This window comes from Protopterus annectens, chromosome 4.part1 (genome assembly GCF_019279795.1).
Source record: "Protopterus annectens isolate FY-2018-M chromosome 4.part1, PAN1.0, whole genome shotgun sequence".
In the NCBI taxonomy this organism is placed as follows: Eukaryota; Metazoa; Chordata; order Ceratodontiformes; family Protopteridae; genus Protopterus; species Protopterus annectens.
In genome coordinates, this window is record NC_056734.1 from 543,714,083 (window position 1) to 543,727,641 (window position 13,559).

Below are 13,559 nucleotides of genomic sequence, written 5' to 3' on the forward strand. Positions count from 1 at the left end.
ATCAAACTGGATCAGGAAATCTATGCCCAATTCTTTTTAGTTCCAAAGAAAACAGAGGACCTCAGGCCCATACTCGACCTAACTTATCTGAACAAATCAGTGAAACACATGAAGTTCAGGATGGTCACAGTTCAGTCCATCCTTACTTTTCTATAGATGAATGACTGGATGTGCTTGATAGACCTGAAGTTTGAGCACAATCCCATCAAAATGAACAGGTGCTCCAGAAGGTACCTCTGTTTCACGCAGGAAACCAGCCACTACCAATTCCGAGTACTTCCATTTGGTCTCACCACAGCCCCCAGGGTGTTCATCAAATGCATGACAGTAGTTGCAGCTTACCTCAGACTGCAGGGATTCCACATGTTTCCTTATCTGGGTGACTGGCTCCTCGTTGCACCAATCAGTCATCTACTGGTTCAGGCCAGGGACTTTCTTGTAATTAGCTCCAACCTTAGGGATCGCTATAAATTTATTTATTTTATTTACCATTTGTTAACTGGAAAAGTCCGACTCGGAACAAAGCCAATTTTCAGCGGAGGCCCGGGGAGAAATACTCCAGACATGTCTTTTTGTAATGTGGGAGGAAACAGAAATACCTGGAGGAAACACACAGGGAGGACTTGTAGACTCCACACAGAAGGCACCCCAGCCGAGAATCAAACCAGAGAGCATCTTGCTGTGAGGCAACAACGCTGCTGCTGCACCACTGCACCATCCTAAATCTTCAGAAGTTGCAATTACATCCAGTACAAGCCATAGATTTTTTAGGACCTCATTTGGACACACACAAAACCTGGGCCTGTCTCCTGCCAGACGGGATTCATTCGCTAAGGATACATATCAGATGAGTGCTACCCATTCCAATCCCTCAAGCAAATCTTGTTCTCGGGGCTTTGGGCTCTGTGGCCAAAATTACTGACAGCTCAGTTACATATGAAAATTCTTCAGTGGACATTGTTAGTTCAGTGGTCCCTTCTGCACCAACCCCCAAGCCATCCTGTAAGATTGTCACTGATGTGCAGAAGTTCCCTGTTGTGGTGGCTTCATGACCAGAAGTTGGACAAGGTCATCCGTTTGTTCACACCACTCTGACCACAGATGCCTCCCAGCTGGGGTGGGGGAGCATAACCTGGGACTGACAGTGCAAGGCACACGGACTTTCCAGGAGTCCAACTTGCATATTAGTGTTCTAGAGATGAGGGTGGTGCTTCTAGTCTTGCAAGCACTCCCCTCCCTTCTTCCTCTAGGGAGTGTTGCAATTCAAACCGACATGATGTCAGTTGTGTGGTGTATTAAACAAAGGTCAGAGTCTTACCCCCCCCTCCCCCATGTCAATAAGCAATGTGAGTGTGGCAGTCCACCCTGTTTCCAATCACAACTCACATTCCGGGGGAGCACAACATACTGGCACACAGGCTCAGCAGAGTTCTATTGATGCTGCATGAGTGGTCTCTGATCAGTGGCAAACAAGATTTTCTTCAAATGGTGTTAACCTTGTTGGGACCTCTTTGCTTCTCCCCTCAACAAGAAATGCAGCAGGTCCTTTGCCCTGATCCCTCCACAGGGACAGTAACCTAGAGATGTTCTAGTCCATGCTTGGCTCCCTGGTTTACTTTATGCATTTCCACCTGTTCCACTGATCCCCAGATTTCTTCTGAAAGCAAACAGATTGAAGGGCAAAGTGATCCTCATCGCTCCCTTCTGGCCTTGGCAAGTCTAGTTTACCTTCTTGTGCTGTCATCTGATTCACCCACTTTGGATGTCGGCATCCTTTCCAGATTTCCTCTCTCTCCCCTTAGGGCAACTCCATCCAGATCTTCACAACTTGAAATTAACCACATGGTTTCTCCAATTCTGGTGATGGCTAGACATTCCAGGCTTTCTTCCCCAGTTCAGAAAATTTTGATTTCTTCCCATAAAACCTCTACCAGGAAAGTTAATAAAAGTGGAAAAGGCTTTTCATGTAGCCACAACAGCACCACATTGGCCTGCTCTCACAGCACCCATTCTGGCAGTATTGGACTTTTTAGCTGGGCTGTTTCATTCCAGGGCCAGAATTTCTACTGTCAAAGTTCAATTGGCATTGGCAGCCATCTCTAATTTACATATTGGTGAAAATTCTGCATCCTTGGCTTCTTTTAGACTTTGCAAAGCTTTTCTTAGAGGTATGTTTCTGCTTCACCCCCTGTCAGAGACCCTTCCCCTCCTTGGGACCTCACTGTGCTTCTCCAAGCACTGAACTTGCCTCCCTTTGAACCGGCTGCAAAGGTAGGTTTAAAATTTTTGTCATGGAAAACAGCCCTTTTACTGGCCATCACTTCTGCCAAAAGAGTATCAGAACTTCAAGCCTTGTCTTCCAAATCCCCCTACCTTATCTTTCATAAAGAGAGAGTTATTCTACGTGCTTATCCCTCTTATTCTACATGCTTATACCTCTCTTCTACCTAAGGTAGCTACAGAAAATACTGATAATAAATCCGTCAACCTCCGTGTGTTCTTCCCAAATTACCAGAATAAGGGAAAATATATGCTGCACCTCTTAAACGTTCATAGACAGTTGCGCTTCTACCTGGATAGAACAAAATTTTTCAGGAAATCTGACCAACTCTTTGTGGCTTTCTCAGATTCCCCAAAAAAGGGAAAGTAGTTGTCAAAGTTCTAAGAATGTTCCATTACCTAGACAAATCAAAGCTCATTCCACAAGATCCATAGTCATGTCTCCGGCTTTTTGGTCTGTGGTCTGTTTTTGTGGCTGCTTCATGGGCAAATTCTCACACCTTTGTCTTGCATTACAAACGTGGTACCAACTCCAGGAATAGGTCTGCCTTTGGCTCTGCAGTACTCCAGAATATTCTTCCATGAAGGCCACCCAGATCTATGTAGCTGATGACTCTGTCCCACAGGTTTGATGAATACTGAGCAGACAACATCAGATAAAGAAGTTATGTACGCCCCATAACACTCCATCTGTGTTGTCTACTTCAGTCTTCATCAACCTTCCCTCCCTCCTTTCCCCTTTCCTTGTATCTGAAGGACTTGATGGATAGTGTTAGTGTTCCTGTTTTGAGCTCATGAGCATCCTTTAGGTTTTTTTTATTGCTTATTGCAGACTTCATTATTCACGTTTCCATATTTGGACAGTTTTATCTTTGCCGACTCCTCTTCCAGCTGTCAAGAGGCTGTAGCAACTGTTCAGGACTTCTACTATTTCTGAGTTTTCAAGTCATTTTACACAAGTTTTTTCTTCATTCTTCTCCCAGAATGATTTTCCTGGTATATTTACTAGATTCTTCTGAGTTTCTCTAGTCTGAGTAAGACATCTGGATTCTAAGCTGCATGGCATCAGTGATACTCGTGCTGCCCTTTACCAAATTCCACATGAGAAAAATACAGTTGTACAGCTGATCATTCTAGACTCTGCATGTACACCCTTTGACTTTTCAGATTCCAGTTCTGAGGTTTGTAGATTTGTGTGTATGTTACAGTGGCAAGGACAATCATAAGTGGCAACAACCTGCAATCCAGATTATCCATCTCCCTTCTTACCCCCTCCAGTTAGTTACCACAGATACTTCAGATCTGGCATTGGGAGCACTTTCAAAGGAGGTGAAGTGCAAGCTCCATGGAATCCAGAACACAAGATAGAAGCATGTAAATGTCAGAGATGTTGGCAGTTATCGATACTTTGAAGGCCTTAAATCATCACTGGCCCCTGGACCTATGCAAGTGTACACTGACAACACTACAGTTATGTGGTATGCCAGATTATACCCTCTTTGCAGACTGACTGTGATACCCTGGGAGGTAGCAATTCCGCTAAGTCTGCCTGCTTAGGCTTCATGCATTCATCCAGAGTAAAACATTTATTGCAGACAAATTCAGCAGGAAAAGGACAGACCTTCACAAATGGAATGGGTTCATCCAGGAATTGCTCCAGCTGTGTGGAGCACTTCAAGTTGATTTTGTTTTCATCCTTTCAAAGCAGAGAGCTAAAGAAATTCTGCTTCAGGACTCCTTGCAAACAGACCTGGAAGATAGATCCCTTCTGATTCCCCTGGATGGGGAATGTTCATGTATGCTTTTCCACCATTACTACTGATAACCAAGGATGTTCTTTGTGTTTCACTGTTGCAGTCATCACATTTGGGTTATCGGCTTGCAGTAGCCCTCAGTCGGCCTGATTATCAAATTCTTGGGTTCCATGACGTCAGGTAGTCAGGGGTATAAAGCATGCAGCTGATGCCATTACATCAGTCTTTCTTGCCGTGCGGTGCCCGAAGCAGAAGCAGTTCGCAAGTGCTAGTCGGCCGACTCTTGAAATTTTTGTTTTCGAGTTTCAGAACCGAAGTCTTCAACTAAGCTAAGCACCCCGTTGGGGAACCTTTTTCTTGCCCTAAAGCGATGTCAGTAAAAGTTAACAATTGTATTTCTTGTGGAAAGCAAATACCTCATAAAGATTTTCATTCGTACTGCATTCCTTGCCTAGGCCCTGACCACAACGTACTTCGCTGTTGGTTTTGTGCCTTATTCAAACCTCAGACTCTTCCTCTTCTGTGTATTTAAGCTTCTAAATATTTTGGTACTCTGTTCAATTATGCAGAAATGGCTTCGGTAAGCCACCCGACTACCGACATTCCGAAAAAACGCAAAGATAAAGACAGAGACCCACATAGGTCCAAAGCTGCCGACGATGCTTCTCCTAAGCTAGTCGCCAGTTCGCCAGTTCTCGGTGAGGCGCTTTCGCAGCTCCTGATACTCGCTACTTCAGATTCACAAGCCTCTACTAAGACCCATTCGGAGTCCGGTGTGCCGCGAGATGCTTCTTTGACTGTGGGAACCTGTGGATGTCTCTACCTTGGATGGGTCCGGAGCCGCTGTGGCAGGCACCAGCTTCTGAGGATGTAGTCAGGCCTACTGACTTGCATATTAAACTGACACCATCTTCCTCTTCAAGGCCTAAGACTCTGTCCATGCCTAGAAAACTGACGCCCAGACCGCATGGTCAGGCCCCTATGCCTAAAAAACAAATAAGAATGCTGAAGACCTTATTACTCTAATCAGGGGAAGCCACCTTTCCCCCCTCTAAGAAACCTACGACTGATTTTCCTTCTGATTCCTCTGATCAGGACTCTGAAATTTCTGTTTTTTCTGAAGACCAGTAAATTACCATTATCTGCCTCTGAGGATTCTGATGCAGAGGACTCCATTCCCTCTGCTTCCCCTCCAGTGGGTTTCTCTCTTGGTGATACCTTGCATACTCTTAGGGAGCATTTTTGCTGGGAGAACCAGGATTACTCTGACTCCAAAAAGAGGCTTAGAGATTTCTTACTCCTGCCCCAGCACAGGCCTTTGGCCATCCCTCCTGTACTGGACATTGTTGATGATGCCTTCTCGGAATCTAGTTTGGCCTTTGACTCTCTGCCTCCTGCTCTCAGAAAACCTGATGGATATTACAGGGTTCCTGACTCTTACAGGTTCTTCTTTAAAAATCCTACTGCGGATCCTGAGACTATTTCACAGGGACCCAAGGGCATTAAGGCTACTACTGCCAAAAATCCTACCCCTCTGATAGAGATTCCAGGGCGCTGGATAGATGGGGTAAGAAGGGTATACACTTCTGTAACCTTGGCCATTAGGGCCTTAAACTGCCAGTTTCATATGTTAAAGTATCAGCAGCATATTATTGGATTGCTTAAACAGAAAATGATGTTGATTCCTGACTGTGCTGAAAATAGACTTACAGGATTTAATGCATTCTGCTGAACAAGTTGGAAAACATACTTTGCAAATGTGGTTTTGATTCTTTAGAGGCATGTTGCAGGGCTGCTGTCACTGGGTTCGTACTGAGAAGGCATGCTTGGCTTAAGGAGCAATCTTTGCCAGGTCATGTTAATGCTAAATTGCTGGATGCTCCCTTAAACCAAGACCGCCTGTTTGGCAACAAAGCAGAAGTACTTAAAAAGATGGAGGAAAAAGCTAAATCTATGCAAACTGTCAGAGAGTTCCTGCAGGTACAGCCTCCCAGATTCAGTAGGCATTGGCCCTCTAAGAATTGGTCCTTTCCTGCCTCTTCCAGGCCTTCTCAGTCCAAACCCAGAACCAGCAGAACACCCAGGCTTCAGTTCCAAGGTATTCACAGGACTAAGCAGTGGGGGCTCCCAATCCCGAGACAGGAAGTAGTAGCGCTCCCCCTTATGGTAAACTGTCTCAATGACTTAACTTTAAACCTTCCAAGCTCTGCACCACTGACTGTTCCTTTAGGTGGAAAGATTGCCCTGCAGGCAAAAAATTGGGTATTCATTACCCAGGACAAATAGGTTTTAAATATAGTTTCTCAAGGATACAGATTCCACTTCCACTCCTTACCAGACCCAAACAGTTGGCCAGATCTACCCCCAAATCAGTGGGCAGAGGCTCAAAAGCATTTTCTCTCTCTTTTAAGCATCAGGGCTATTCAACCTGTTCCAAAAGAAGAATGGGAACTAGGTTTCTACTCAAGACTTTTTCTGGTACCTAGAAAAGACAATTCCTGGCGTCCTATCCTGGACCTGTCTATACTAAACACATTTTTGGTGATCCCAAAATTCAAGATGCTAACTCTTCATCAGCTGCTTCCTATGCTAGGCAATGATGCCTGGTTGGCAACACTGGATTTAAAGGAAGCCTACCTGCACATCCCAATAAGGGAATCTTGCAGAAGATACCTATGCTTCAAAGCAGGCTACATGCACTATCAGTTCTCTGTACTGCCCTTTGGCTTATCTACTGCGCCCAGGGTATTCACAAAGTGCTTAGCTTCAGTCATTGCATTTTGCAGGCAAAGAAATATTCAAATATACCCATACCTGGACGATTGTCTAATTCAGGCAGAAAGCCAAAACATACTATTAAATCATCTGGCATTTGTAAGGAAATTAACTTCTCTGGGGTACACCATAAACGAAAAGAAATCACATCTTTGTACCCTGCCAACAAATTGTATTCCTGGGAGCAAGCTTGAATACAACTTCCCAGATGGCCTACCTTACGCCCAGAGAAACAAGTTCATTTGACAGCCTACTTTAAACTACTGGCCACAAAGACCCAGCTATCTGCAAGGAAAATACTGCAATCCCTGGGGTTCATGGCCTCCTGCATTCTACTAATTCCATATGCAAGACTGCATATGAGGAAACTACAATGGTATCTAAAAAGCCTATGGTGTTAGCATTCTCAGGATCTAGAATCAATGATTCCTATCATACCTTGTCTACAGATAGAGTTCCTTTGGTGGACAGAGGCCTGCCACCAAAACAAGGGACTGCCATTCACTCTACCCCCTGCCACCCAAACCCTAACAGACACATCAGACTATGCATGGGGGGCTCACTTGGCAGGGAAGTGCTTTCAGGGCAAATGGAACCCAAGCGAAATGCACCTACATATCAATCAAAAAGAAATGTTAGCTGTACAGAATGCTCTGACAGCCTTCAAGGACCACATTCCAGGACAATTAATGGTAAAGACAGACAACACCATCATTATGTGGTACATAAACAAGCAGGGAGGAACCCACCCATATAGGTTTATAGGTAGGTACTAGGCTATCTGCCCTAGGGCATTTATAAGCCTAGCCAGCGTGTATTTGGCTTCCGCCTCCCTATTAGATTAGCCTACTGTGCCTCTGTAAAGTAGGTCACAGAAGGTACCCTTTTAAGATTAGTTTACTGTGCCTCTGTCTAGCAGGGACACAGAAGAGATCCCAGGGGTGAATTTTCGATTTCCCATCCACGCGTCCAGATTTCGCTTGAAGAAGGTCAGCGAGGGTCTATGTCTAACATGAATTGGGATTCTATTCCAGAGTGAGGGGAGCCTCTGGGAAATTAATCTGTCCCTCCAGCATGTCCTATTTATTTTTGTGCTGAGGTTTAGGTCCCTGGAGCGTGTAGCTCTGAGGGACTTGGATTTTTTGAGGTGGAGCATGTCCATTAATTCTGGGTTTGACATGGCTTTGTACGTCAGGCATAGATCGCCTCTGAGTAGGCGGTAAGCAACTGAGTAGAGCTGGAGTTTCTTTAGTCGAGCTGCAAAGGACATCTGTTTGTAGCCCATGATCCTCTTGGTGACGTACTTTTGGGGTCTCTCCAGTTGCTGCAGGTGTCGGGTAAGGTACATCCCAAAAGGGGCATTGTATTCAATTATGGGCCTGACGAGTAGAGGGGCACAATGACCTCTCTTGATCTAGAATTTTCGATTTCCCATCCACGCGTCCAGATTTTGCTTGAAGAGGGTCAGCGAGGGTCTATGTCTAACATGAATTGGGATTCTATTCCAGAGTGAGGGGAGCCTCTGGGAAATTAATCTGTCCCTCCAGCATGTCCTATTTATTTTTGTGCTGAGGTTTAGGTCCCTGGAGCGTGTAGCGCTAAGGGACTTGGATTTTTTGAGGTGGAGCATGTCCATTAATTCTGGGTTTGATATGGCTTTGTACGTCAGGCATAGATCGCCTCTGAGTAGGCGGTAAGCAACTGAGTAGAGCTGGAGTTTCTTTAGTCGAGCTGCAAAGGACATCTATTTGTAGCCCATGATCCTCTTGGTGAGGTACTTTTGGGGTCTCTCCAGTTGCAGCAGGTGTCGGGTAAGGTACATCCCAAAAGGGGCATTGTATTCAATTATGGGCCTGACGAGTAGAGGGGCACAATGACCTCTCTTGATCTAGATGCGAACCCTTTCGTGATAAGGTGGGCTATATAGAAGGTCTTTCTAACCACTTTGGCAGCGTGATTATCAAAGGAGAGATTACTATCTATGTTGGTCCCCAAATCTCTAATTACTTCTTCCGCTGCTGTGGATTTTTTCTTCCATACTTAATGGATTACCACCTATGTGGTAATTTGTGGGCACCTTGTTTTTCCCAAAGGGGATGACTATGCACTTTTTAGCATTTAGCTTGAGGCCGTGCCTCTGGCACCAAGCATCCGTCTCTGTGAGACCCTTTTGGAGGATGTTTGTGTCAGCTGGAGATTCTATTATGACCCCCAGTTTGCAGTCAACTGCGAACTTTGTCAGCCATAATCCCCCCGTGTTAGCCTGAACCTGAGAGAAGTGTATACCGAACAAGAGAGGTCCCAGAACTGAGCCCTGTGGGACGCCACTTGTAACTGGTTTGGATTCGGACATGGCACCTGCGATTCTGGCCATGTGGGTTCTATCTCTGAGCCGGTTTGCAACCCATCTTGTGATATAGGGGTTGATATTTAAGCTGGTAAGCTTATTTATGATGCCCGAGTGGGGTATTGTGTCGAAGGCTTTTGCGAGGTCCAGGTAGGCTGTGTGGACTACCTTACCCTCATCTATGGCTTTGGTAACTGTTTCAAAGAAATCAACTAGGTTTAAAAGGCAAGATCTGCCTTTAACAAAGCCGAATTGGGTAGGGTCCAGTGTCTGGAGGCTCCCAATGTCTTTGTTTATGAGTTCCATGATAATATGCTCCATAGCTTTACAGACCAGACTAGTCAGGCTTATGGGGCGATAGTTTCCGGGGTCCGTTGTGGCACCACCTTTGTGGAGTGGGACCACTGTAGCTGTACACCATTCTTTGGGTACATATCCTGTAGTAAGGCTAAGTTTGAACAGTGACTTAATGTGAGGGTTCAGTTCTTCTTGGAGCTCGTGTAAGACACAACCTGGGACACCGTCCGGTCCCATAGATGCTGTGTTTTTTGCTTTGGAAAGGGCAGCTTTCACCTGTGCATCTATGATGTCATGGAGGTTACATTCAGTTGGGATAGGCATTTGCTCCTTGGGGGGGGGGGGGAGTTTGCGCTGAATCTGTCTGCCAGAATGTTGGCTATGTCTGTATATTCGGTATATTTTTGTACCGTTATGCAACAATTCAGAGCATATCTGGTAGATGTTCTTCATCTCACATTGCTGCAGCACATTCTGCCAGAATGTTGGCTATGTCTGTATATTCGGTATATTTTTGTACCGTTATGCAACAATTCAGAGCATATCTGGTAGATGTTCTTCATCTCACATTGCTGCAGTCATAACTTGTGGGTAGTCCGCTGTCCTCGGTCGGCCCGAATACCAAAGTATTAGGCTGGCGTCGGTCATGGGCGCTCAGATCTGACGTCAGTGCGTCATGGTATTAAAGCGCATGACGACGTCATATCCTCAGTCTTTTTTGCCGCATGGTCCGAAGCAGAAGCAGCGTTTGCAAGTGCCGTTCGGCGTTCTGAAATTTTCGTATTCTGAGTTTCAGACCGAAACCAAGTTGGGCTAAGTACCCCGTTGGGGAATATTTTTGTTTTTTCTTGCCTCAGTTAATTCCGGATGTCAGAAAAAGTGAATAATAGTATTTCTTGTGGGAAACAGATACCGCATAGGGATTACCACTCTCTCTGTATTCCTTGTTTGGGGCCTGAACACGACGTAGTCGGGTGTCGCTTTTGTGCTAGGTTTAATAAGCGCACCATTAAACGTAGGTTAGATTGCGCTAGGCTTGTCTTCGGTAAGCGGTGTAATTACAATATGCCGTCGGATCCTCCGATGCCCGCTACCGCTAAGAAGCGCAAGGAAAAATCGTTAAGGTCCAAGCAGGATGAGTCGTCCGTTCCGGACCCCGGTTCTTTAGAAACTACGGTGGAATCTGTAGATCCAGCCGAGGTTTCAGCTGAGTCTCAGGGGGAGACGTTAATTTTGCAGGATGTGGCCTCTCAGGAGTCAGGTCAGGCTGAGGGGGCCTCTCAGGTTGCTGTACTCCCTCCTTTGTCTAAGGGGGTTAGGCCTACTCCTTCTGTCTCTAAGGTACCTTCTAAGGGCAGGCCTGGTTTGCCTTCCTCAGGTGTCAGTCCTAGTTCTGCAGGTTCTGTTCCCAAAAAACACATGCTTAAAATGGCAGAAGATTTAATTTCCTTAATCAGGGGTTCAGTGCCCCCTCCAGATAAGAGGCCTAGGGTGGAGCCAGAGGTAGAATGTTTGGAACAGGCTTCAGATTACTCAGAGTCTTCGGCTGAAGACACTCAGGATTTTCCTCCTTATTCTGATTCAGACGCAGAGGATTCCAGTCCTTCTGCTTCTCCTCCAGAGGATTTTTCTTTTTCAGAAACCCTGCATTCTATGAGGGAGCATTTTAAATGAGAAGGCCAGGATTTCTCGGATTCCCGAAAGAGGCTTAGGGAATTTTTGTTTTTACCACAACATCGGCCCTTAGCTATACCTCCTGTTTTGGATGTTGTTCAGGATGTTTTCTCTGAGGCTTCCCTTAATCCAGACTCTTTGCCTCCTGCCAGTTAAACCAGATAGGTATTACAGAGTGCCTGAGGCTCATAAATATCTGTATAAGAGCCCAAGGGCTAACCCAGAAACTATTAGCCAGGGACCTAAGGGTGTCAGGGCTTCTGTTGTAAAGAATCCAGTTCCTATGGATAAAGATTCTAGAGCTTTGGATAGGTGGGGTAAGAAAGTGTACACCTCTTCCACTCTAGCAATGAGGGCTTTGAATTGCCAGTTTCATATGTTGAAGTACCAGAATTTTCTCCTTACTCAGTTAAAATCTAAGGTAGATGCTTTGGCAGAGGGCATAGAGTGTAAGGAATTACAGGATTTGGTTCATGCCTCTGATCAGGTGAGTAAGCATTCTTTGCAGTGTGGTTTCGATGCTTTACAGGCTTCTTTCAGGGTGGCTGCCACTGGATCAGTTATTCGCAGGCACGCCTGGCTTAAGGATCAGAATTTGTCAGAGCATGTTAAAGCTAGAATTCTAGATGCTCCTTTACAGTCTGAAGTTTTGTTTGGTTCTCCTGTGGAGTCTGTCTTAAAGAAAATGGAAGACAAGGCTAAGTCTATGCAGACTGTTAAAGATTTTTTGCAGGTGCAGCCCCCTAAGTTTAGCAGGAATTGGCCTACTAAGGCATGGGCTTACCCTTCTTCTGATTTACAGTCTAGGGGCAGATCTAGGCGTGGTAGGGGCAGAGCTCAGAGTTCTTTCAGGCCTAGAACGTGGAGTTCCCCTGCACAATCTACAGGTGAGGGCAGGGGCCAGTCCTTTCGTAAACAAGCCCAATGACCTGCATCTTCAGCTGCCAGATCCCTCCTGTCTGGCAGCACCTTTGGGAGGAAAGTTGGCACTCTTCAAGCAAAATTGGCTTTTAGTCACCCAGGACAAATGGGTGTTGGACATTATAGACCGAGGCTACAAGTTTTATTTCCACACATTGCCTCCTTTCAAGGGCATGCCAGACGTTCCTCCTCAGCAAAGGGTAGAGGCTCACAAACAGATTTCTTTACTTCTTCAAATGGTGGCTATACAGCAGGTCCCTCTGTCAGAAGTGGGCCTAGGATTTTATTCTCGCCTGTTTCTTGTACCAAAGAAAGGAAACACTTGGAGGCCAATTTTGGATTTATCTCAACACATACCTGGACATTCCAAAATTCAAAATGTTGAAGTTGCAACAACTTCTGCCTCTGTTGGGCAAAGATCACTGGATGGTAACTCTGGATCTCAAAGAGGCTTATCTTCATGTTCCTATCAGGCCCAGTTGCAGGAGATACCTGCGTTTTCGGGCTGGGACTTTACATTATCAGTTCTCTGCATTGCCCTTTGGCTTATCTACTGCACCCAGGGTGTTCACAAAGGTTCTGGCTCCGGTGATAGCCTTCTTAAGGTTAAGAGGAATACAAATTTATCCTTATTTGGACGATTGCCTGATTCTTGCTCAAGACCAAAACAAGCTTCTTCACCATCTACAGTATGTTATGGCAGTGTTAAGGTGCCTAGGGTATTCTGTGAACGAAACAAAGTCCAGTCTAGTACCCTCTCAGGAAATGTGCTTTCTGGGTGTGAGACTGAATACAGCTTCCCAGATGGCCTTTTTGACCCTGGACAAACAAAGAAACCTTACACTTTACTTCCAACAATTGTCTCTACGGTCCAGGCTGACTGCAAGGACAGTCCTTCAAGCCTTGGGGTTCATGGCATCTTGTATTCTGGTGCTTCCCAATGCCAAACTGCATATGAGGAAGCTACAATGGTATCTCAAAATGTATGGACAACACTGCCACGATCTGGACACTGTCATTCAGATAATACCTTGCATTCAAAAGGAATTTTTGTGGTGGGCTCAGGAATGTCACCTAAACAAGGGACTCTCTGTGACCCGACCAGAGGTGAGTCAGATCTTAACGACAGATGCCTCGGACAAGGCTTGGGAGCTCACCTCAATGGAAAATGGGTTCAAGACACGTGGCCTGCCAGACTTCAACATTTACATATCAACTTGAAGGAGATGTTAGCAGTCCAATTTGCATTGATGGCTTTCAAGGATCTACTTCACCCAGGACAAGTGTTGATTCAAACAGACAACACAACTGTCATGTGGTACATCAACAAGCAAGGGGAACCCATTCTACCCTCTTTGCAGGCAAGCTATGGTTTTGTGGGAGACTGCTCTCAGTTTGCACCTCACTCTTCAGGCAAGGTTTCTGCCAGGAGCACAGAACTCCTTAGCAGATGTTTTGAGCAGACAGATGGGGGATCCCCACGAGTGGAAATTGGATCCTCATGTATTTCG

At 45.6% G+C, this 13,559-nt stretch overlaps 1 protein-coding gene across 1 annotated transcript in view; it reads left to right on the plus strand.

Moving 5' to 3' along the window:
• Positions 1-13,559, plus strand: part of STAG1 (stromal antigen 1) — a 2,620,144-nt gene that overhangs the window by 1,660,025 nt on the left and 946,560 nt on the right. The gene's annotated exons all lie outside the window — the stretch shown is intronic.